The following is a 24,630-nucleotide window of genomic DNA, read 5'->3' on the forward strand; positions in this document are numbered from 1 at the left end:
GCAGAATAATAATTGGCTATTTCATGATCTCTCATTAAGTCCACCATTGCAGCTCACATTTACTTGTCTAGGTTATTCAGACGCCATGCCCCAAATGCTTTTGTGGCATGTTGTGTTTTTTCTGGTGTCAGTGTTTATTCTGATACTAGTTTTGTGTGAGATTATTTTGGGTTTTTAAGTTGAAGCTGATTGGAATAGATTTTACTGGCATATGGGAGCGGGTGGGTTCTGGCTGTTACTGGAAAGACTGTTTTGGAACAGTTTTTAGTTTTCACTATTAGATGCTGCTAACGCGCCACCTGTAAGCCAAAACTATTGCATTGGACTACAGCTGAGAGGGAGATGGGATCTGAGGAGGGGGGGACACGGCTTTATTTATTTGTAACGCGGCAGTAGCTCGCAGGCTTTGGGGCGCAGAGACAAGAACCCAAGGACAAACAGATGTTGGACAGGGACAGCGTACGGGACTCACCGATTCAGAATAAACATTTTTTTTAAAACATATTTTTATTGAGAGAGTAGGTCAGCAGCAAGACACAATATAAACATATCAGAACATAGCTTAATTATTTTACAGCCTTCAATTTAAGGGAGGAGGGGAAAAGGAAGACATCATAGTTTTCAGACATGAGAGCAACCAGTACAAGAGTAGTAGACATTGCAAATCAAGGCGAGGACCCGGGTGTTGCATCAGGGTCTGAGTCCAGGCCGCACAGGTAAAAGCGTAGCAATGACCAAATATCTTTGGGGCGACATGGTGACGGAACCGACAATACAAATAATTCTCCAGCATTGGGTCTGGCATGGATTCACATGCTCATGAATATTCCCCGTCGTCAGGCTGGGAATCCTCGGTAAAGAAAAAATCAGTATCAGTTTTGTTTCTGATCTGTCTTTCGTAGTAGTAACCAATCACTGATCTCTGCGTCATACTGACCACAGCCAATGACTGCCCTCTACCTAAGCCCCACCTCTGGCAGCCATCTTCGGATTTTTACTGCACGTTCAAGTGTTGGGAGTCCTCGTGCTTAGCTCTTGAGCTTTTACTGCGTGTTTTGCGCTTTTTCAGGTGAATTTTCACATTTTTTCGGTTAATCGAGCCTCAAGCTCCACCGATTCTACTCCCGTTAACGGCTACCCGTTGCAGGATTTTCTTACACCCCTCAAGGGTGAAGATTTCGTCGAATCAACTTCTTGGAGGATTCCAGAAGATTTGCGGCCTACTTCGAGATGGCCCAGGATGCAAGTTCGTCGCCCGGACCCAAGCTGTTTCGCAGCTGCCCTGGATGCGGGCTGCAGAATGTGTTTAAGGAAGACGAACATTCGCGATGCCTCTACTGTCTTCATGGGGACAAGACTCATGTAGAGAAGGACTGCCAGTTCTGCAAGAACTTGTCGGAGCGGACCATGAGGGACCGTCAATCCCGTCTCGCCAGCTGGTTGGAGAAGAGCTCAACGGGTGAGAAGAAGAAGAAAGGGTCTGAGCGGGCTTCTAAGTCCTGTGCGGGAGCCCCGGCGACGGGGGCCCAACACCAGGCCAAGCGCCGCGAGTCTGCTGGCTCTGGGAGCGCCGAAAGGTCGGGCTCTTCGGTCGCCAGGCAGGGCGCACCTTCCCCGGCACCGTCAACCACAAGCCAGCGCTCCGGTTCGGGGAAGAGGAAGTCCGAGACTCCGGGTAAGCTTCGGGAGAAGCCCCGTCCGATCTCGGAAGAGGGGGAGCAAGGCGTCGCCCCTCCCCCGAAGGAGAAGGCCCGAGACGCACCTAAGGTGGTGAAGGCCACTATCCAGCAGGCAAAGGCCTCTATCGAGGCGATCGCGGCGACTCTGGCCAAGCCGGCAGAGACCCCGCCAGCGGAGACTGCCTCCGGGACTAGTTTCCCTGCCGCCAAGGAGGGAATCCTCTTTTCAGCCCATCGTCGTGGCCGCCATGATGGAAGAAGCGAGGGGGGGCACGGTAGCCTCCTCAAGCTCGGAGTCAGCCTCGGAGGAGGAATTGACCAAGGCCGTGAGAAGGTTCGATCCCGTAAGGAAGATCCTCGGGAGATAACCGAGGAAGACGACGATGGCGAGGAAGAGCAGCCATCCCTTCCGGCGCGGCCGGAACCTAGGCCTCAGGATGGCTCGGCGGCCATTTTGTCTGCGATCCAGTCCTTATGCTCTGAGATAAGGACGAGGTTCCCACGGCCCAGGCCGGAGGACCCGCAGCCTGGCCCGTCGGGAAGTCCTCAGAACAAACGACGGAGGACCCAACCCTCTCCTCCGCTCGCCCCGTAAGGCCTACAGTTCCCTCCTCATCCTCCCACGAGTCGGGAGATGACGATGCGTTGGGCTCCATGACGGGTTCTGAGGGCGACGACGACGGAATGGGTCTCCCGTCGCACGGGCCTCGCAGCCCGACGAGATTGGCTCATTCCACGCCATGATCGCCAGGGCGTCCGAATTGTTCCAGCTCTGCCCAGAGGAGCAGAAAAAGGAAGGTTTCCTCTATCAGCGCCGGGAGGCCAAGAGGAAGACTGTCATCGCGGTGCTCTAATCGATGACATCTTGGAGGAGGACCTGTCGGTTCTCAAAAACCCCTCCACGGCACCAGCCAAACGGGACCGGTACGAGAAGAAGTACCGGGTCCCCGAAACCGCTCCCCTGTGCCTCAGGGCCCAGCCAACGCCAGACTCAGTCGTCTCGGCGGCGGCGAAGAAGAAAGCGGCGGGGTCAGGAGCCTCGACGTCGAATTCCCCGCCGGACGGCGAGGGAAAGAAGTTGGACACCATGGGGCGGCGGGTCATTTCGTCGGCGGCGACAACGAACAAAGCGGCCAACGCCCTGGCGATCGTGGCCCGTTACGACATGGAGCTCTGGTTTAAGCTGGCCCCCATATTGGACTTTCTGCCGGACGACAAGAGGTCTGAGGCCCTGGAAATACTGCAAGAGGGCGAGGTGGTGTCGGACCACGCCATAACGGTCGGAACCGATATTGCCGATACCGGGTTCCGCCAGCTGCTCCGGCGGGCGATTCAGTGGTGGGGCGTTCGAGCGCACCTCACGGCGGGCAAGGACTTTCAGACGCCGGCATACCAGGAGACGGTGACGACGGACGCCTCCCTGGAAGGTTGGGGCGCTCACACCGGAGATCTACACGCAAGAGGCCTCTGGCTCCCGGAGGAGAGGCTCCTGCACATCAACGTTCTGGAACTCCGAGCTGTGTTCTGGGCTCTCAAATCGTTCCTCCCGTCGCTCAAGGGCAAGGTGGTGCGGATCTTCACGGACAACACCACAACAATGTTTTACATACGGAAGTAGGGAGGCACCAGATCCCCAGCCCTATCCAAGGAGGCACAGGATCTGTGGCTCTGGGCGTTCGCCCAGGGGATGTTCCTGGTTCCCTTCCACCTGGCAGGAGAAAGCAACACCATCGCTGACTCGCTCAGCAGGGAGCTGCGCGCGTGTCACGAGCTAGCCCAGCCTTTGCCAGAGATCGCAGGTACGGCAGCACTTGAGGGGCCGTAATCCGTAGGGGGTTGATCTTCTGTGCTTGGCACCAGATAGAGAACCTCTTCCACTTATGGTTGGGGCGGTAGAGGACTTCCAACATTTAAGAATACAGCGTTTGGCAATAATGCACGAAATGTTAAATAATCGCCTTGTGGTTTCCTTTACTTTGCCTATATCGCCCAACAAGTATTTCAGGGGGGAGAGAGTCGCTGGGATGGCCGTGATATCTTCAAGGAGCCTCGCGACTTCCTTCCAGAACTCCACAATTAACGGACTTGACAAGTACATATGATAAGGCCCCGCAATGGGGGCATCACATTTGGGGCAGGCACCTGTGCAATTTTCCACAAATTTAGCTAATCTGGCAGGGGAATAGTGTAATTGGTTTAAAACTTTGAACTGAATCAGCCGGAGCCCAGCATTCATGGACACTAACTCGAGTAAGCTGACAGTACCGGGCCCAGCGGACCTCATCTATCTGAGTGGCCACGTCTCGCTCCCAGATTTCTCTCATCGTGTTGCGCGATGGGGAATGGGTCTGCACCAATGAATATAGCATAGAGACCCCCTTGCCGTGACCGTCCATTGACTCTATTGACCTAATGCATGCATGGGACTGGGGTTCCTGCGGAAATGTCGGCCACTTCGCAGAGAAAGCAGCCCACATCCTGTATTATTGAAGGCGTTTAAGCTGGCCCCTCCCCACCGCTTCAGTAAAGCCTGTGAGGTCACAGAACTCACCATCCGGGAACATGTTGCGTAGTGTGAAAAGCTTGTTAGGGTCCCAGGATTGCTGGAGGGCTCAATCAAATGTGGGGGAAATGCTGGAGAAATCCCACAGGGGGACTTTTGGGTCGTACGGGGATTCCAGTCCTAGCCTCTTGTAAAGTCTGGCCCAAGCATGAGTGGTCGTGTATACCGGATCGAACGGGCATATGTCCCCATAGCTTGGGTTAAGAAGGACTGAGCGTATGTTGTTTGGGCGAACAGAGTGCTTATCAATCAATATGTGGGGGGCAGTGTCCTCTGGGTCGAACCAATGCTTTGCAAATTGCGCTTGCGCGCATAAATAATAAAGCTCGAAGTCTGGTGCCGCGATGCCTCCCTGCACAAAAGGCTCAACCATCTTATCCCAACCCATCCTGGCAGTTTTCCCATTCCAGATAAACGAGGAGGCGAGTGATTTAAGTTTCGAGAAGAAGGGTTTACCAGGCCAAAGTGGGATGTTATTGAAGTAATATAGGAGCTTGGGGAGGACCACCATTTTGAGTAGCGCAACTCTGCTATACAGGGATAGTGGAAGGCTAGCCCACATCTGAAATTTGGTCGAAAGGGTTGACAACAGTTCCCTATGGTTGTGCGTATATAGCAGGGTTTTATCTCTGGCGACCATTACCCTAGGTAACGTACCTTGGTGGGGGCAGGTCTAAATCCCTGTATTTCAGCTAGGTCTCCCGTGCCGTCAATAAGGGAAAATATTTCTGACTTCGGTACATTAATTCTATAACCCGAGTGTTCTGAGAATTCATGTATGTCGGACATGATGTGTTGCACGTTTTCTTTGGGGTCACGGACATATAGTAAAGTGTCGTCAGCGTAAAGTGATATTATCTGAGGGGGGCCGGTCATCCTAAGACCTCTGTGTGAGTGGCCCTGACGTATGAATTCCGCCATTGGTTCAATGGTCAGAGCGAAAAGTATGGGTGAGAAGGGACATCCCTGCCTGGTCCCCCTGTGTAGGTGGAATGACGGGGCGAGAGTGGTGTTAGTCAGGACCTTAGCTGTCGGTTGTGTATATAATAATCGGACACAGTTTATATAGTACTGGCCAAGACCAAACCGCTCCAGCACCAGAAAGAGGTATACCCAGGAAACAGAGTCAAAAGCCTTCTCGGCCTCTAATGCGACCACGGCCGCCTTGGCATCTGGGTCTATCTGTGCCATAACATTGAATAGGCGTCTCAGGTTGAGAGCCGTGGATCGGGCTGGTATAAAGCCGGCCTTGTCAGGATGAACCAGGATCAGCATGTATGGCAGGAGTCTGGTGGCCAGCACTTTTGCAAAGATGTTTGCGTCAGTGTTGATTAAAGACGGGGTCGATAGGACGCCATGTCTTGTGGCGGTCTATGGGGTTTCAAAAGGACAGTGATGATTGCTTCTCGCATCGATTCCGGGAGAACCCGCAGGCTCATTGCCTCTTCCCACACTTTCAGCAGTATCGGGGCCAATTCACTAGAGAATTCTTTGTATAGTTCCGCAGGAAGGCCATCCGAGCCAAGGGGAACGGCCGCTCGATAGAGCTTTTATGGCCTCTGCAATCGCCTCTGATGTGATTGGCCTGTCTAGTATATTACGGGTTTCGGCCGTTAATGTGGGAAGGTTGAGATTATCTATATATTGAAACGTGTCCTCTTTGTTTTTTTATCGTGGTTGAAATAGAGGGAGGAGTAGAACTCAGTAAAAGCAGAGTTAATGTCTCGGTCTCGGTTTACCGTCCCTCCAGTCGGTGTCTGTGTGCTCGAGATCGGGTTATGGTGCCTATCAGTTCTAAGCATGTTGGCCAGGAATCTCCCGGCCTTATTGCTTTCCCCGTATCGTCGGGCTTTGGCTGGTGCAGCCATATAAAGAACTTTTAGCGTGGTATGTATTTGCGCCAGGGTTCCCTTATCCTGTGTGATGCTGTACTCGGTCTGTAACAGGTCAATTTTTGTCTCGGCCACCCCCAATTCCTCACGTAAGGACTTCAACATACCAGTCGACTTGCCCAGGATGGCTCCCCGGACCCAGGCCTTGAATGCATCCCATAGTGTGGCATAAGTGGCGACCGAACCCTAGTTTAGTTCTAGGAACTCCGCAATCTCTATATGCAACGATTTGCATATGTTGGGGTCTCTTAGGATTGCAGGGGGCATCCTCCATCTTCTCGCCAGGGTGGGAGACATCACTAAAGTTAATGTCAAGCGATACCGGCGAGTGATCCGAAAGGGTACGGGGATGTATATCACATTGGGAGATCGCCCCAGATAGGCACTGACTAACGATCCAATAGTCAATGCGCGAATGAGAATCGTGCACCGATGAGTAAAAGGTGTATTTCTTCTCGCTTGGGTGTAATGCACGCCATGCGTCTACCATACCCATCTGTTCCATTAATTGTGTTACTACCAGTGCGGCCTTGGAGGGGGTTCTGGGGACAGTCTATGAGCGATCCAGGGATTGGTCCAATATCATGTTGAAATCGCCACTCCAGAGTATTTCTGTGTCCCCAGATGATGTTAGCATATCCAGTATTGTGCAATAAAACTGTGGGTCATCTAAATTGGGACCATAGGTATTAATCAGAAGCACTTGGTGCCCCGCCAATTCCCCCCACACCAGTACGTATCTACCCTGTGGGTCTATTTTGCTGGGCTGATATCTAAAACACATTTTGGGGTGTATGAGAGTCAACACTTCTCTGGATTGTGCTGAGTATTCTGTATAGTACCTGTGTGACCCCCACCTCGGTAAAAGTTCAGTATTGACCTGCCCAAGCATGTGCGTCTCCTGCATAAAAAGAATGTGAGGGTTGTGGCGTGTGATGTATGCTGTGATCTTCCTTGCCTTAATCGGGTTATTTAACCCCCGGATATTCCAGGAAAGGAGCTTAACATTCAAGCCCTTATTGACCTGTGTCATGGTTGTACCTGAGACTAGGCATACGTCCATACTCCCGCCCCTGTCGCAGGGAGAATGGGTATCCCGCTGCAAAACCGCTCTCTATTTTAACCGCTATAACAACCCGAAACATGGGTTCCCCCAACAAGCCCGGCATTTCGCACGGCAACTCTGTATCCCTATTCCACTCCCAACCCCCTCCCGCATCATCAACCCCAACTGGACGATGTACCCCTAAAACCATAACCTAGGAACACTCCTGGGGGTGTGAGCTGCACTCGTACGACCGCCGACCCAGGAAGTCTGCACGGCTCCATTCCAACAAACATTTACCTTCAGGGCCACCCTGCAGCCTTCAATTTAAGACATTATAGCAGTGTGGCATCAAAATAAAATATCCCGCGGGGTCGTCTGGCTCCACTGCGCCCCCCGGGCGGCAGATTCTGGTTCCCGGCCCGATCCCGGGTCGGTAAAAGGATGGAGGCTTCCACGTAGAACATGACTTCGGTTGGATTTTTAAAAAAATTAGCCCTGCCTCCATGCTGAATGTGGATTCTGTTGTTTTCATGGAATAGGATGCCCTTATCCCTGGATATTCGCAGGATAGCGTCTGTCCCTATAATTGAGAAGGCGGGCAATTATTGTACGAGGTGGAGCTCCAGGCCTGGGCCGAGGCACCGATGAACGGTGTGCTCGCTCCACAAGGAAATGGTCCGAAAAGGATTCGGAACCCAGGAGTTCCTTCAGAAGGGCCTCTACCTGGTGTTCCATAGACCCCTTGCCAAAGGTTTCAGCCACCCCAACCAGACGGACATTGCTCCTCCTGGAACGGGATTCCAAATCCTTGCATTTGTCAAGGGTTTTCCGGAGGTCCCCTTTCAACTTGGTAATATCGCGGCCATGTTGTTGTATCGAGTCTTCATTGATAGCGATCCTGCCTTTGGCCTCAGTAATCCGTGTGCTTTCCTTGTCCACCCTCGCCTTCAAGGAGCTGATTGTTGCCCCTATGTCATCCAATTTAGTGTTCACCGCCAGGAAGCAGTTCTGAACCATGGCCATAAATCGGTCCACCCTCTCCTACATTGGCAACTCAGGTTGACTGTCCACTTGCTGCAACGGGGGCGCCGTCGACCCGCTGGGCTGGGAATTGGCAAAGGAGTCCATTGGGCCTGTTTTCTTGGGGCGTGCTCCCTTCTGCTCGTATCGGCCCATGAATAGTTTCAAGTAGACCGTGTCTTCAGCGCCCCCAGCCCCGTCCGCCCCAACGTATGGTACGGACTCTATACAGGATTGGTAGTGAGCTTAGACCCACTTATCATGCAGGAGAGGCGTGTAAAGGTTATCACCCAGGGAGGGCTGTAGCCGGATAAAATGTCCCCTCCTCGGCAGATCCTGTTCGGGGTGTCCACCCTCCTCATGTGTTGCCCCACTTGTTCTTACTTGTTTCATCGTCCGTCCACACGTGGAGGGGCACTCCACCAGCAGGAGATATCAGGGGAGCCAAGGGCGGCTCCGCAGGCACAGGAGTCGGATCAACAGTGGCCCGCGTAGTACGGCGGCTGCACACCACGCGGCCGTTGGTGGGGGACCACTGTGTTCGCCGTGCCCAGCACACAGCGGCGATATATACCGACGTGGCACCCTCACATTAGCCGGCAGCGATGGTCCGATCATCTCCAGGAGCTTGGTCGTAGAGCGGCCTCTCCGACTCGATCCGGCCCCTCCCCCCACGGCTCCAGGGGAAGATCGCCCAGAACTCACGGGCGGCCAATGTCCCAGCCTCCGTCCGCAGGATCTTCAGGATGGTGTACCTTCAACGTGGTCTGGCAGAGCGGCCCACATTTTTTCCAGTATGTGCCCACAGTCTTACACCACAGGTCGACGCGCTTCGTTTGTTTCCGCGGGCGGCCCTGAGAGAGGATGCGTATCTTGTAGGATTTATAGAAGCCGGAGCTCTGGAACTAGGCGGCCATCTTAGATGTGCGCCACAGCGCCCCCCGATTCACACTAAAATGTTAACTTGCTACTGAAGAATGTTTTAACTGAAGATGTGTGATTTCAGTTATTTACAGAAGCGCAGATAATTTGCTTTCACTCTCATGTTAGCGGGGAGATTGTTCCACAGTCCCGCAACCCCGATAGGGAAGGATTTGCCAGAGCCAAAGGTATGTTTGTGTGGGGCTACCGAGCTTGTGGGTGTGGTTTGGTTATTGACCCACCCATTGAATGCGCATGGCCTAGCTAATCCCTATGGCCTTTCCAATACTAGCACCTACCTGCTCAGAACACATCCTCTCAGGATTTCTGAGGCAGCTTTTTCAAGCAGCAACATCAAACGGTGGCCTGCCACTGTTCGTTCTAAACAGTCTTCGGAGACTTTATTGCTTGATTGCAGTTGCAAATGTATTACTTTGTACAATAAATCTGTCTTAATCAAGTGTGCCTCCTGCCTTTTTATTTAAATGCTCTCCTGTTCTCCTTACTGATAGATAATTGCATCTTAAACAGTCGACCTGTTGAGCTTTAAATGTGTTTTACACGATGTACACTTTAATATTGCTCATCATGATAAAATAAGTCTTCTTTAAATGTAGTAATCGACCTGTGACAGATTTTCACATTCTCTGGGAGGCTTTTAAGGTCTACATGTGACATTTTTGCATTGATGATGATCAGAATTTGAAAGAAGCAGAAAGATCTTGTATCTTTGTACGAAATGTATTAAAGGGGCCTCCTTACTAGTAGAACTTACGAAATCTGACTGTGAGATTTAAATAATTCTATTGGAGAAAGCTGTTAGATATCCCATTCACTCATGGTTTATTGTAACACCCCAAATGTAAAACCTTTGATGCTTATGCAGTTGGTACAAAGGTATGGACCTGGGACTCCCAAGATGTTATTTGTTATACTTCTTGTTGGATAAAATAGACAGTCCAGTAATTTTTGATTTAGGTTTTCTTGGAGAATTTGCCACCTTAAGATTGATGCCATTTGCAGTCCTTTTCCCACAAGAAACGTTTCTTCGCCAAATTGCACAGTGTGAGTACTGCATGGACGTCTGCTATTCAGATGGGCCTCCTTGAAAATACTTCTCCCTACCTTTCCTAAAGACCCCCGGTAGTTCTATTCTCAAGTTCATTCAACTTTCAGACGGATGTCCTACGCCCCTTTCTGTGCTCCACGTTGGTTTTCTCCTGGCACACTAATACACAGGATAGGCGTTGATGAGACGGTGGGAAAGGCTATCCCCTCACCAATTGGAAATTGTTGTTGCGCATGTTAGATATGCCTCAATTTACTTATACGCATACCTTCATCAAATTCAAATACTTCCATGTACATTGTTAAAACTGCCCACATTTTCCTCTGACTACTCTGAAGAATGGCCAGCTTTCTGCTTATAGCTTGTATAGGACAACTGATCAATCCTGTCTGGTCAGAGTTCCAGAATACAATTATGATTTTGCGGACATCTCTATTGATGTCTTCTGCGGTATGTATCCCCTTTAAGCTGTATATAAGGAATAGGGGAAAACTGTTAAAAAACATAGCAAAGGCCTAGTTGAAGAGCCCTGCATGTATGGTTGCTCAATGGCTACACAATCTTACCTGGTGCAGGAACCTGAACCAAAAGGAGCTATCGCTACTCCATACCACGAAAACTGCTTTAGACTGTACAGAGCTTGTATCACTAATTTGCTCGATAATACGGAATTAGGTTTGACCTCTTACATTCCACTTGTTTGTGCAACATTGGTTTGTTTTTGTTTACAATTGTAAGATTGTACTGATGATGCTGTCGGTTTTTGTATTCTGATTTATTTTATTTATTTTTTTTAATTTATTGTTGACATTTTTAATCAAATACTTGATTTTTTTGCAACATTTTTTCTTTGTAAAATGGGTGATCATTTCTCTTTTCTCTTTAGTCCTCTGGCTGTCTCGTAGCGAAATTATTTTGTTTGATCCAAAACAAAACAAGGTCTTAATTATGTTCAATTCGTTTGAGCTCTAGTTTTTCTGTTAGCTGTTGAAGAATCTTAAAAGTAGCTAGTTGCCATGATGTTCGATGGCCACTGATCATCCGTGCCCACCATGTTGCTTCATCAGTCGTTTGCGAATATCGCAGAAGGAATTTCAGATGGGGCAAACTTATTTCCTTTGTGGCAGGGCAAGAAAGCAGTAAATGACGAATTGTTTCCTTGTCTTCGTTACAGAATCTACAGCTGTTCGATAATGACAGACCTCTGATCTAGCGTATTTCATTGCAGTCAAGCAAGTTCAATCTCGCTCGCATTATCAAGTTACGCGCTGGTCGGCTCGGAAATTTTTTGATGTAATTTTGCAGAACGTTCAGTTTCGTTGCCATAGGGGGAAGATGTGAGGTAAGTTTATAATTAGTCGATAGATTTTGCGTGTTGATCCAATCCATCTCTTTTAGTTTCTTAAGTATCCTTGTTGGATTATTTATCAGTTCTTCTTCAGCACACTCTTTTGTTTTCAGCAGATCTGAATTTTCTTTTTTCCATTGGGTGAGCATTTTACCGCTTGATGCTTGAAGTTCTTTAAGTATCAGACCGTGGATATAAGTGCAGTCTGGGAGTATACATTTTCTATAGAGCATGATTGTGTTACAGTCTACCGTACCTTGGAGAGATAGCAAGCTTAGTTCTCGACGAATCAAAGGAATCGGAGTTGAATTTGGTAGAGTGAAAACTGACCTCCAAAAATAAGCTTTCAGCTTAGGCCACAGTGTTTTTGGCAGATAGGGCATGGCTTCAGCACCGTATGCCACAGTAGGAACCACCTTTGATTTGTAAAAGTTTAGCAGTGGAATTGTCGAAAATTTTCCAAACTTTCTATCAATAGCTTTCCCTTTTGTAGCTAAGTTACGAATTTTGTCCCAGAGAAATTCTTGCATGGCCAGCTCTTTTGTTGTGGTGTCTAAGACAACACCCAAGTATTTAAAATTCTTGACTTTTTCAATTGTTATTTTATCGATCTTCCAGTCGAATTTTTCTTGTTTTTTGGTCGAGGTCTCCAACACCATTATCTTTGTCTTTTCAATGTTGATTTCCAGGTTGTTTTCAGAGCAATATTCTTGTAGATTCGAGAGTTGTCGTTGAAGGCCTATGGGGGTCATATCAAGTAAAATGAGATCGTCAGCGTAGAATAATCTGCTGATGTTCGTTTTCGCAAGTTTTGGTGGATAAGATCTGATCGAAGACTCTGTATACTGATAATCTCCCATATAGGCAAGAAAGAGTGCTGGGGCCAGAGGACAGCCCTGTTTGACACCTCTCTTGGTGACGATTTCGGTGGAAAGGCTTCCTTGTTGGTTCAGCCATATCTTAATGTTGGTGTCTGAGTGGAGGGCTATGATGGGATTTAAGATTGCCCTTGGGCATTTCCACGTTGTCAGTTTCTCCCAGAGTTTAGAACGATCGACTTTGTCGAAAGCCTTAGAGAAGTCGATAAAGGCCATGAATATTCTCGGGTTTCCCTCCTTTACTTTAGCTTTCAGAATAGATATCGTAAAGATGTTAATAGCTGTTCCCAACGTTTTTTTGAATCCTGTTTGGAAATTGTCGTTGCATGGTGCGTTGGCAGCCCAGACTTGGAATTTTTTCAAAAGTAATGTTCCAAAGACTTTCCCTATGGGGACCAATAAAGCGATGGGGCGATAGTTCGTTGGATCTTGTTTATCTCCTTTTTTGTAAATTGGTACCACTATGGCAGAAAGCCATGAAGGAGGGACAGATTGAGATGCCACACATCTGGTGAAGACTGTTCTTCTAAATTTAGCCCACTCGTCCGGATGGGTTTTTAAATCGTAATTTGTAATCCCATCCGGGCCTGGGGCCCTGGACTTTTTCAGTTTCTTAAGGATGTCTAATATGTCTTCCAGGTCGTCAAGTTGCGTCCAGGAGTCAATTGTCCTTGTGTTTTTAGGCACGGCTAGCGTCATCTGAGAGGTGCTGCAGGCCGTTGAGTTTTGTGTAGGATTTTCGAAGAGCAAACTGAAGTGAGCAGCCCAGGCGAATTCGCTAATAATATTCGCCATGTTCAAATCGTTGGATGAAGATGATTTATTCAGCAGAGACCAGAATTCTTTTGAGTTGTTGGAACAAATCGATTTTAGTATGGCTTCTGCATCTTGTTGGTGAAGTTTCCATCTATATGATCTCACCCAGTTTTTATAATTTCTAGTAATTTCTTTGATTGTTTTAGATCTTTCCATCGTCTTTAGTTTCAATGCATTTATTTTGGCTTTTCTGAAAGCCCTTCGTTTCTGGACCAGCACTTTATCGTACGAGTGTAGGGATGTTTGCGAGTTTTTGTTAGATTTCCCTCTCGGTATTCTGTAAGTATTCAACAAAGGGGCATAGTCGACCTATTCAAAGGTCGATGTAGGACACGAGTCTATGTATAAGTTTGTGAGGTCTCGAATACTGTTTGCTGTTAAACGCAGTCTAGTACCTTGAGGAGTTTGTTCAACCGCAGTTTCGTACCTATCAGGATTTGAATAAGAAGTTTTCAAAGTGGTTTGAAGAATATTATGATCACTAGATGTTGTGTGAACGTCAAAGGAGGTCGTTAACAGCAGGATGGGTTCCGAGACAAAAGTATAGTCAATAGTTGACTTTATTTGCCCGTTTGTCCAAGTTGGTAATCGATTATTCTTTTTGTATACTAGGTCAAGGTTATGTAGGTTTCTTGAGTTCATCAGTTTCATCCATTGGTTTCCTCGGTCTTCACTCAGGGATTGTTTTTTGGGTGCAGCAAGCGTTCAGGTCTCCACATATTATAATATGCAAGGTGTTGTAAGTCGTTCGTACCTCGTCGATCGTGTTTTCGATCAGTTTTAAGAATTTCTTTTGGTCGATTCCTGCAGGGTTCCAGTATATGTTGAAAATCGATACGGAGATAGGATGGTAATAAACTGTCTGGTGATAGCGATGACCAAGTTAGCAAAAGTGCTAATAAAGAGTAGTTTGAGACGATGATGTTAGTTACTGCAAAGCCTCCATCCATTCGCAAACAGGTAAGCAGACCAGAGGAAGGGCGGCCCATTTGGCCTTTTGTCGCCGGGGCCAGGAAAAGATTGTATCCATCAAGTGTGGGTGTTTTAGACAGCCAAGTTTCTTGGAGACACAATATATCAAAGGAGCCCAAGTTTGTATCACTGATCGAGGTAAGATATTTATAGCCCCTAGTGTTCCAACTGGCTAACTTAATTTCAAACACGCTGCTGGTTTGGTTTGTCGTCGAAGGTGGAGCGTCGATCAGATTCCTGGACTGCTATTTTGAACGATGCGATGCTAAGGCCTTTGGGAGCCATGCCCAGACGCTGGATGAAGTTGGGTTTCTATCAGGCAAAGCTGTAGGAGCGTTTTCTTCCAGTTGGATGGTTTTAGTAAGTTTTCTATTGCTGTTGTATCGTTCTTTACGAAAACTGATTTTGTCTTCAGGATCTTCTGTTTCTCGGTCGCCAGATTTCTCATTAGATGCTAGTGAGGTTTGAATCGGCCTATGTTGGGTCTTATTTGAGAAGGTCACTTTTGGGCTGTGATGGCGCTTAGGTTGAACTGATCGATGATCTGAGTTTTGTCTATGCGGAGAAGTATCAAAGTTTCGATGTGTCCTTGGGTAGTTATTTTTTTCTTTAGAGTTCTTGTTGAGTGTTCGAGTAGTTTTCTTGGGCTCGTAGCTCTTTTCTTCTGTTATCGTTTGTAGTGAGAGGTGATAGCCCAGACTTAGGAAGTCTTTTTTTTGGTCGATCAATTTGTCCTTAACTTTTCTTGATATAATATGGAGATGGCAAACCGCTCTTCCGTGGTGGTGACTTGGTTCAACTATCCACAAGTCATCTGAAGAAATCTGTGTTAATTTAGGTATAAGATGTATCAGCGTCAGCATGCCTCTTCTGTTTAATGTAACTTTATCTTGATTTTCACTAGATTGTTCTAATTTTAGAATCCATCTCCCCGATGGTTTGGCCGATTTTTTGAGCGTTTGGTAAGATAGAGTCTTAGAACTAGAGGACTTTCTTGCATGGTGTTTTTTTTCTTTAGGACTGTCCTCTCGTAGATTCCAAGATGAAGTTTGTGAATGGTTTCGGGGGGTTTCATGAGAATCTGAAAACTGTTGAGAATCTGTCGAGGGTCGAGTACGCATTTCCAGGCCGGGTTTGTTGGTGTTATAGCTTGTCCTATTACTCTGAGACGGAGCTGGATCTCTATTTTTTTTGTTGTGACTGCCTTTGTCCTGGTTAAAGTTGACAGTTCGATTTTCTTTCGACGTTCTTCTAAGGTCATGAATGGTGACTGATGATGTCTATTTTCAAGACCTGCGTTCTTCGAAGAGGTCTTTGTATGCAACGCTGCAGCAATGGAGTTGTCTGACGATGGGTTTCGATGGCCTGGTGGCATAGGGGAGATTGCTTCGCCATGATGTTCTGAGAGGTTCATCAGGTCTGTGATGGGCTCAGACTCCTCTGTGAGTTTTGCTGAGATTTTAAGATCTCGGTTCTCAAGTGAGTGAAGGCAGTTCAGAAGGTCAGATTCTTGTTGTGACAGGTGAGTTTGGGGGGTAGGGTGAGTTTGGGATTCAGAAACTGATTTGTCTACTTGAGCCATCGTTTTTGTAGAAGATGCTTTTGTATTGGGTGCTTCCAAAATCAGCAATGGGGTGGCATGTATTGATTTCGCAGCAAAAATTGAGTACGGTTGATCTAGTTGTGCTGCTGATTTTTTATTTTGATTTTCTTCCTCGTCGATCACCAAAACAATATTAGAGGCCGATCCGTTTGTGGTTTGAGACGATATTGGTTGGGCTTTTTTATGGGCCAGTTTTGTTTTGGCACAAGGGATAGGGATCTGTGGGGTACAGGACGTCAAGTCAATCGAAGGTGCAGTGATGGTAAGTGCGCTCGTAGAGCAGTTTAGAAAAGTTCTTTTCTCTAAACGGGTCAATGTAGTTTCTATTGCTTGAAGGCGCGCATCTATGGCCATCGCGGTTGGGGGTGATGGGTTTCTTGTTTCGTTTTGAGCAGTAATGTGGCCTTCTAGGAAGATGAGTTTGGTATGCATCATCGCCTGTAAGACGGTGTGGTCCTTTAGAGTATCGTACAGCGATTCATATAATTTGGTGAAAGGGACCAGGGCAATGGATAATGCCGACATATATGAAAGTATGTCTGGCTTTTTTGATGATGATTCTTTACTGGATTTAGTGGACTTAAGACTTGAGTCTTGTAAAGAAGTGGAATGGGTAGAGGAATTTGGTATGTCAGGGCAGGGTTCAAGATCTTGATAAGATTTTCTGTTGTCTTTGCGATCAGCAATAGGTGGAACCTGAGAGTCAATTTGCTGACGCTTTGAAGATTTGTCATGTTCGTTAGGAATTGGAATCGTCTTTTTTTTTTTTTTTTTTTTTAGCACAAAGCGAAATGTTTCCTGAATTGTCTTGTAGCACAGGTGAGAGTAGTGGTGACGGAGGAGGAGGGGATTTAGCCCACAGTTGTTGTTTTCTTTGGTCAGATGTCTGGGCAACAGCGTCATCAGCGGGATGAACGGAAATCGCTGTGGGAGCCAGGGGGTCCCTTAGATGTGGTACAGGGCTAGACGTTTGAGGTACCGCCGGATCTAGGCCAAAGACAAATTCAGTAGGTATAAAATGCGTGGATGTTTGCCCAAACATGAATTTGTTTTTCAGATTTTTTTCGGACTGTAATCTTTTTCCTGAAGTAGGTCGCTTGAAATTGAGAGAGTCTGTTCTAGGAATTAGACAGTCCTCAGTTCTTCTAAGTTTGCTTGATGGATGTACATCGAGAACAGCGTCGAGGAGTTCAGCATCAGTAAGCTCTGTCAATGAGCTAGTGCGGATGTTAGCTTGGTGTTTTTTTTCAAAGAATGTCACCAAGGTTCCCATAGGCGAGAGAGTTGGTTTTGTGGTCTTATCGTTGACTGATTTATTTTTGCTTAAAGATTGCTTTAATTTTGTATTTTTGCTTTGTAATTTACGTAGGTTTGTTGGATTTTGTTTACCACTTTTGAGTTTTAAAGTTTTCTTTCTTTTCTCGTAGGTTCGAACAGGGGATAGCCTGGGGCGTTTCTTTGCATTTGCTGTTTGTACTTCTATCGATGTAGTAAAATGTAACGAGCTATGGGGGCGGGGCTCAAATGTCTCAAGGGAGCCGCACGCCCCCGGCTCTGATGACGCCTCTCGGGGCGTATCGCCCTCGTCAGTCGCGTGCAGCTCTGGCTGCTGCTCCAGAGACCGCCTTTTCCTTTGCCTGAGACGGGCTCTGCGCGGCGGCTCCAGCCGCCTCAGCATGTACCTGGGCAGAGACGCTATGAGAGGTCGAGGCAGCCGTTACATCTGGGGGGGCCGTGTGCTCCACTTGCAGGCCGGTCATCGGATACTCTCGCTCTTCGTCTGGGTCCCACGCTGTCTGAGTGGTAGGGGTGGCAGGAGCACGCCCTCGTCCTTGCTGCGCCTCACCAATCACATCACCATCGGTCGGAGGTCCGACCACAGCCCCGCGAGCATAGAAACTTGCCCGCCCGACTGCGAACACATCCCCCCTCTCCGGGGACAGATGGTAAGCGAGCAGGCGGGGGCGAGGTGTGCTGAAAGGTGTGGTTTTCAATCGGCATATTTTTGAGAGGCAGCGGTAGGAGCTGGTCAGTCAGGGAACAAAAGTTTGCTTTTTGAGCAGATGTTTGCAAAAGGTCATCTGATGTAAATAGAGGGTCTTCTCTCAGTTGGCGTATTGGATGTTTGGGGTTTTTTTTTCCGACTTTTTTCCCACAAGATTTTAAGGATTTAGCTGTGTTTGCCAGTGTCTTCGTAGTGTCAGGCAGTTCAGCCAGCAGAAAGTTATCTGAATGTTGGCGGGGACGCCAGCTTCGTAGCCGTCCATTTTCCTCTTCCTGTGGAGCCAGGGGAGAGGCAGTCATACCAGTCACGACAGCCATGACTGCTAGACTGCCACTCTCCGCCACTCCGCGTCCGCTCCGCGGTATGGAAGGGTAGTTGTAGTAGGTCAGCAGGCTCCACCTTAAGAAAGGAATGGACAGGGTGAACAGACTCGGCAGGTAGGGATGACTGCTAGACTGCCACTCTCCGCCACTCTCCGCCACTCTACGTCCGCTCCGCGGTATGGAAGGGTAGTTGTAGTAGGTCAGCAGGCTCCACCTTCAGAAAGGAATGGAGGGGGTGAACAGACTCAGCAGGTAGGGATGACTGCTAGACTGCCACTCTCCGCCACTCCATGGTATGGAAGGGTAGTTGTAGTAGGTCAGCAGGCTCCACCTTCAGAAAGGAATGGACAGGGTGAACAGACTCAGCAGGTAGGGATGGCTGCTAGACTGCCACTCTCCGCCACTCCGATTAGGTGCTAATAAAAAGCTTTAGATAAATGATTACTTCATATTGTGGTGTAGGAGGTTTGGATCCTACAAAAAAAAATAGTGAACCCTGGGAAATGTCCAAAAGGATCAGTAACACCTCTTCCCCGACTCTAATGTCAACACAATGCATACAGGGGAGTTCTGTGTGAGTGGTGTTTGCAGACAAGGATCACCTTTAAAAAAACATATTAACAAACATATTCCGTGTTTTTTTTCTCACAATAAAAACATTATCGAAATTGTGCTTTTCAAAAACCTTATACACAACATCTCATAATTAGCATATTCAAATACATTATTAGCATCCTCTCATGTACATAGCTTATATGGATAACAAACTTCCAATAATGGACATATTCAACATCATATTCAACTATATAATGTGCAGAAATTGGCTCAGGAGTTTTTGAAACACTTAGTTGAGGTTACTGCTTACCTGTTTTACATACTCTGTAATCAACTGTTTGACAAGTTCAAAGCCTTTCATTAAGTATCTAAAATTATACATACCTTTTTGTAATTGTTTGCATACAGGTTTTAAATGTTTTTGCCCTTTTCGCGCCCATAAACTGTAGAGTATGTTTTCCAACTTTTAAAGTATTTACCTGTAAATGTGTACATGAATGCTTTACTTTAAAGATTATACTCTTGAGTATATGCTTCCCAGATTGCCATTTGAGTCCTGAGCAACTTACTGGAAGCACTGAAGCTGGTCTTTTAGAAGTCCTCATAGGGCACTTGAAAAATCTCTATACTCTGTACATACTGGAGCCCAGGTGTCTTAACCACCACTTGGGTGATTGACATTTGTCACTTGCTAGAAGTGGGGAGCACTACTCATTCTGCCCTAGACCAGCAAGGAGAGGGTACATGACAAGGGCAAGTAAAGAAAAACACCTCAAACTTTGTGCTTAGTAAATACAGCTCTACCAAGCGTTTGACAAACAATTTTAAAATGTTGTTTTTAGTAAATCTTAAATGTAAAGTCACAGAGTCTGAAGTGGGATTTTTGGTCCAGTTTATTTTCTGTACAAAAGACCAGCCAACATGTTTCGACAGTGTCTTTTTCAAGGCTGTATGGTCACATTTAGACAGACAATTTGAGCAAGAATAGCAATATTGGCATTGAAATCATATTGCATATTAGAGTAATCAATTACATTATAAGGGTATACATAAACATTGCATAAAACATAATATATAACATAGCATAAACAAGTGTATGTAAGCAGTATGTACATACCCCACAGCGGCAATATTCCGGATAGAGGAAGGAAAAAACATATGTACACAGTTTTACTATTAGTAACTTTTTATGCCATTTGAGGTTTAGTTAATAAATCCGCCTGACATAGGAGTTGAGGCTTGCCTTGTAACATTAGTGGCATCATGTATATAGATGGTTGGTTATTATCGTGTATCTTCAGACCATATATGTGAACCATTCTCCCAAAGTGAATTGTGCTGTAACTACTGCCATTGTGATATTTTTGGGTAGCAATTGAAAGACCCCCTGATTGTGTCATCATGCTGCACGGATGTCACAATTATTGTGGGTGAGTAGAGTAAAACTGCCCTCATTGGGGACTCTCCTACTAAATTCTTAATATGTTATGCTGTGCATCAGATGGACAGAAAACAACCTAACTCCGTACATATATAGTACTTTATACATTTGTATCCATGGGTAATTCAACAAATATACTGACGACTACATTATAATCATTGTAATTCCTACTTACAGAATTGACACTTCTGTAAGTAGGAATTATAATGATTATAATGTAGTTTAATTGGTCAAATTTATTTGCTGTACAATTATACAAACAGCCCACTTCAGACTCTGGGACTTTAAATTTTAAACTTTACTAAAAAAACAAACAAAAAATATTTTTTGTCAAACGCTTGATAGAGCTGTATTTACTAAGCACGAAGTGCGAGGGGGTTTTCTTTACTTAGTTTTAAGTGGTATAATGGTTCATTACTCGCCGCGCAGCTAGTAGACTATACACTTAGGAACCCAGCGCAATTGGACAGTTTACCTTAGCTTAATCGTTCCTTTCATGACAAGGGCAACCTGCAATTAGCGGTACAGGTGTGAGTAACATATCTGAGTTGTGGATCATGAGGGTATGACAGGGAGTCTTGGAGAGCACCCATCATAAGTGGTTGATAATTAAACTATCGAGCAGAGCAATACACAGGCAGGGTAAGCTTAAGGAACACTCATTGCTTCTTATTACGCAGATATCATAGCCTGCTTTTATTTTTTGCTTATTGAGTTGACAAACGCCAATACTGCATGCTCTAAACATCAACAGGGTGCACTTACATGCATATAGTATGTTTTGTCTGGCATTCAGATTTTCCCCTGTGGCTCTGAGGAAGCACCCATGGCACAATGAAAAAAGACATTCAAGATAACCATAAATACATTTAGGGCCAACATCCTCACTAGGGCTGTTGCAGTCAGCCCAGAGGACTGTCACTTCTGTTGGCAAAAAATGTACATCACCACCCATTGCTTTTCATCCCCATGTGCACTACGAGGAGACGCAGTCCACCACCCTGAGCCTCCCAGAATCACCTGCTGTGCTACCCGAGCACTCATCAGTCTCTTAATTGCGTATTTCTTTCGAATGGATTGTTTCCAACTACGTATTCCTCATCTTTGACATGTAATGTCCACAGCTGTGCTGCTTTGGAAATTTTCGGCAGAAGGCACCCTGCATCGATGGCGTTGGGCCGATTTCTCTCGAAGGCCTCCGTTGAGGGTGACTTCATCGGATGTTACAAGTAGCACGCACGGCGCCCTTACCCTCAGTTCGGTTTTTCTGCGAACGTGTTTACTTTGTTGAAAACTCAGCATGCCTTGTGCTTCCTATGATGATGTTTCGATTATATCTTCATCTTCAACCCCGATGTCTGAATTTAAGATTTGTCGGGATTGCAGCTTCAAGATGTCGATTACGGATCTGCATTGGATTTGTCTGTGGTGTCTCGGTGAGAGCCACAATACGGACCACTGTTTGAATTGTCAGTCGTTGACTGCTAAGGCCTTGTGGGAACAAAAGGGGGAAACTAAAGGTGGGCAAGGTGTCCAAGCCCCATAAATCCTGGCCTGCTGGACTTTCGACTGATGAGTTGAGGGTTAAGGGATGACTCTATTCGGAGGAAGAAGTCCAAGCGGTCACGTTCTAGGAGTGGTTCCCACCACTCATCCTCGTTGAGGCATTCTAGGAAGCGACACCTTCGGTCGCATTCCTCGTCTTCGTCAGATGCCTCCCCGAAAAGGATGGTATGCCCATCCAAGTCATCGACCCTGGCAGAGTGGGATGCTTTCCGGGTGGCGATGATGAAAATGTTTGATAAACATGGCACTGTTCCGTCCACACATTCTAAAGAGTAGGCAAGGAACGTACTCGGCCGGATACTCGTGCTCCTTCGAGCCAGGGTATACGGCGTGATAAGCACCAGGAGCATTCGCGGCCCAATTCGGACAAAACATCGAGAGGTCACTCGAGACGTGCCAAGCCAAGGTCTTCGTCTCCGGCCAAACCCGCGAAGCCTTTGACGACCTCGAAGCCCTTGAAATGGTTGACGCTATCGGAGCCATGCTGTCGGTGTGCCCCGGTCGGGCCCTCCGTGCCATCTACGCCATTGCTGACGTCGACGCGGTCTCAGCCATCGGTGCCATCTTGGCCAATTTTGCCAGTGAATGTCCTTGGGCAAGTGGACCCTCCGAGGAAGGCTTTAAGACCTGTAGCTGAAAAAAGATTCACTCCTCTCCCGAGGAAGGATTTTTTTAAGTCCCTCACTGACATTTATGAGTAGGAGGAACACACTGATCAGGATGTTGTCCCTTTTGGTCTCCAGTATGGGACCCCTAATGTTCCTGATTGCCTCATTTTTGAGGAGAGTCTTTGGAGGATCTTTGTCAAGCCTTGCACAATGCCAGTGGTATTGACACTTCCCCTGAGCTGGAGTTCGGCATGCCGGACCCAGGGAAGCATGCCAACTCCTCATATTGAAAGACTCATGTCTAGGGTTGTGGAGTATCTGGGCTGGTCCAGGCCTCCTGTGCACTTTGGGCAAGATGACCTTATGGATATTTTGGATCAGGGTCCGTCTACCGACCCTGTGTTGCCATTTCAATTGGTCTGCAGAAAAGGGTGGCTGCATTTTGGAACGCCCCGGAGACTACTCGGGCGGCGAATAAGTCTCGGATGAAGAAAAACCGCCCATCTAGTAGCGACCCCAGCTACCTATCCACTCACTCCACTAGGAAGAGTTTGGTGGTACCCTACAATCCCTCCTGATAATGACAGTAAGCGTATGGATGGATGTGCACACAAGATGTTTTTTGCTGGGAGTATAGCCGTTCAAATCGCCAACTCTACTTGTGCCTTAGCAAAGTTTTCGGCGCACACTGTGGAATTGCATTTCGTTAGAGGCTGAGCATATTCCCGAAGGGGTAGAAAGGAATGGCTTTCTGGCTATTAAGGATGGCAAGGATGCCAGGTGTGAATCCCTTCAGTCTGGGTTGGATACTGCAGATCATGTCAGCAGTTCCATGGCTGCGAGCACCGTGATACGCAGGCTTGAGTGGTTGAGGAAGTCGTGGTTTGCCCCTGATGTGTAGGATTATCTTCTCAACATGCCCTTTCACTGGTCTCATCTGTTAGGCAGCAAGTTTGATGAGAGCCTTGAGAAGTTTCACACCTCCAAAGCAGCTGTCAATTCTTTGGGTGCTGCTGTTAGACAACCTCAGCCTTTTCATGCTAGGGGACAACAATGGAGGGGTCGATCCTTTCACTTCTACTCCTCATTTGGAAGAGCTAGAGGAGTGTCCAGTCAAAGGGGCCAAAGTAAGTTTCCTCATGGTGGACGAGGTTGAGGTGCCAAAGCCGCTGAAGCAGCAGCCTCTTTGCTTCAGGGACTGCTACAGCCGCTTCAAAACCGCTCTGAGGCCCTGAGTCACTGTTCAGCGGTGGGCAACACATCCTTCAGGTGGTCAACAAATTTCAACATGCCCAGAGTCTTCCGGCTTTCAAATTCTTAAGGTTGCTAGGCCTCATCGCATCCTGCATTTTTCTGGTGCCAGAGGCCCGACTGCGGATGAGATCCCTTCAATGGGCTCTCAGGACACAATGGTCCCAATTCTCAGGCAAGATGTTGGATCTCCTTCGGATTCCGATCCGGGTCTCACAGGATCTTTTGTGGTGGGCCTGCGAAGGAAATCTCATGAAAGGAGAACCTTTTTGGCAACCGTGGCCGGAAGTAACTGTAGTGATGGACGCATCCCTCACAGGGTGGGGGGGGGCCCTCACGCCAACGATCTGACCATCAGTGGTTGCTTGTCTCATTCAGAGTCCAAACTACACATCAATCCTTTGGAGCTGAGAGCAATCAGGCTAGCACTGAAGGCTTTTCTGACATCTGTACGGGGGAAGAATGTCCTGATAATGACGGACAACACGGTGGCCATGCATTACCTCAACAAAAGATGTGGTGTAGCTTCGCTTTTACTGTGCAGAGAGGTGATGCAGCTCTGGTTCTGGGCAATCCAAGAAGGAATCTCCCTAGCAGCGGTGCATCTAGACGGGAGAGGAGGACATGGCGGCGGACGCTCTGAGCAGGCAGAGCACGGTCTCCCATGAGTGGGAGATAGCTCAGGAAGTCCTTCAAGAGATCTTTGCCCTTTGGGCATCCCCACTGGTAGATCGGTTCGTGGCCAGTGCCAACCGGAAGTGCAAGAGGTACTGTTCAAGGGAATTTCCTCCAAGAGGAGCTCTACGAGATGCGTTTGTCGTGTATTGGTCCTTCCCACCTCTGTACGCATTTCCTCTGTCCCCATCATTCCTCAAGTTCTAAAGAGGTTACGGAGGTTTGGGACCCACATGATCATCATTGCTCTGGATTGGGCCAGGAGAGCTTGGTATCCGGGCCGTCTAGAAATGTCCATCTGTCCTGCAATGCGTCTTCCCCAGAGAGATGATCTTCTCTTGCGAGAGGAAGGTTGGGTTCTCCATCCAGAGGTCAAGACTCTCAACCTTCACTCATG

At 47.4% G+C, this 24,630-nt stretch overlaps 1 protein-coding gene across 1 annotated transcript in view; it reads left to right on the forward strand.

The window, feature by feature from the left end:
- Positions 1 to 24,630, forward strand: part of CCNC (cyclin C) — an 813,217-nt gene that overhangs the window by 314,917 nt on the left and 473,670 nt on the right. The window lies entirely within an intron of this gene.

The sequence above is a fragment of the Ambystoma mexicanum genome, chromosome 4p, assembly GCF_040938575.1.
Source record: "Ambystoma mexicanum isolate Mex_15411 chromosome 4p, UKY_AmexF1_1, whole genome shotgun sequence".
Classification (NCBI taxonomy): Eukaryota; Metazoa; Chordata; class Amphibia; order Caudata; family Ambystomatidae; genus Ambystoma; species Ambystoma mexicanum.